We start from the raw sequence: 1,707 nt of genomic DNA, 5'->3' as shown, positions 1-1,707 counted from the left end.
GCAACAATAGTGAGGTTGGGCCAGGGTTGGGCAGTGTTTTGTTCTGTTGCGCATAAGGTCCGTGTGAGTCAGTACTGACTCAGTGGCACCTAACATCAACAACAACATTCATTGTCAATGCCTTCAATGCACCTTGGACTTCCTCCTTCAGTATCATTGGCTGCTGATCATATACTACCTCTTGAAATGGTTGAATATTGACCATTTCTTTTTGGGACAGGGACTCTGTATATTCCTTTCATTGTTTTTTGATGCTTTCTGGGTTATTCAATATTTTCCCCATTTTGTTGTTGTTGTTAAGTGCCATTGAGTCAGTTTCTATCCATAGCGACCCTGTATAGAGTTTCCAAGTAGCTGCTGGTGAGCTTGAACTACTGACCTTGCAGTTCAAATTGACCTTATAGTCGAGTGCTTATCCTACATTGGAACACCAGGACTCCAACTGTGGTAGGATAAGGTATCATTATTCTGATTAAGGACCAAATTTCTAAATCTGTTGTAGAGGAAAATGACCAAGTCTGGTTGAAATTAAAAATGGAAAGTTTTTACTCAGTGCAAAGCAATTTGCAAATTGGGAATCATAAAGTCCAGAGCCTTCGGATGTAAGTGATCCAAATTCTGTAAACATTCAGTGATTGGTTGACATTCAGTTCCAAAATTAGATGATAGTACATTTGATTGGTAAGAGATTACATATATTTCTAAAATTTCTTTTAAAAAAGTTACAAACTAATCATTATTTTTAGTACATTAGGCCACAGAAATACTCCTGAGACCCACTTTTCATGAGTACAGGGAGGACATGTGTAATTCTGAAGTTTATTTTGAGTAAGCATCTGTTCTGAGAATTATTTTGGACCTGACTCCCTAAGCAGTAAGAAAAACTTTTCAGTGAGCATCTGAGAATTGTTCTCTGAAATTGTTTACCAACTAATTTTCTCAGAATACAGTCAGTGTTGTCAGCAGTTTGTCATACTAGGTGGTTTGCATGTTGCTGTGTGCTGGAAGTTATTCTATTGGTATTTCAAAACACCACTATGGTCACCCATGGTGGACAGATTTCAGCAAAGCTTCCAAACTAAGAACAGACTAGGAGGAAGAAATAGGCAGTCCTCTTCTGAGAAATTAGCTCTTGAAAACCTTATAAATATCAGCAAAACTCTATTGGATATGATGCCAGAAGATGAGTCCTGCAGGTTGGAAGGCATTCAAAATGTGACTGAGAAAGACCTGCCTCCTCAGAGCAGAGTTGACCTTAATGATGTGAAGGAGTAGTTTTGGGATTTCGTTTGCTGATGGGACACCACAATGTAAAGGAAACAAAAATCCCCAGCCTTCTTCCATGTTTTTCTAGTGCCTCCAGGTAGAACACAGAATGTCCTAGAGAGGGAAGGAGAGAGGAGTTGTTCTGATGGCCTAGGGCTTCCAAACAGTGGTAGCAGGAGCTGGAGCTACCCTGCAAAGAATGCCAGAGGACCCTCTCTGTTTATGGGGTCATTGGTGAAGTCCTGTTCTTATCTGGAGGATCAGTTTTCAAGGCCTGAGCTGTGTTGGTGCAATAGTTCACCAATCCTATGAAAAACACGCCCCACTCTTACCTTTCAAATATAATGTTGGGGCCTACACTTAAGCAGAGTCCTTGGGTGGCACAATTAAGGCTGTGAACTGAAAGGTTGGAGGTTCGAGTCCACACAGAGGCCACTTCAA

Source organism: Chrysochloris asiatica, unplaced genomic scaffold (assembly GCF_000296735.1).
Source record: "Chrysochloris asiatica unplaced genomic scaffold, ChrAsi1.0 scaffold00209, whole genome shotgun sequence".
Lineage (NCBI taxonomy): Eukaryota > Metazoa > Chordata > Mammalia > Afrosoricida > Chrysochloridae > Chrysochloris > Chrysochloris asiatica.
Note: the sequence above shows the minus strand (reverse complement) of the source record.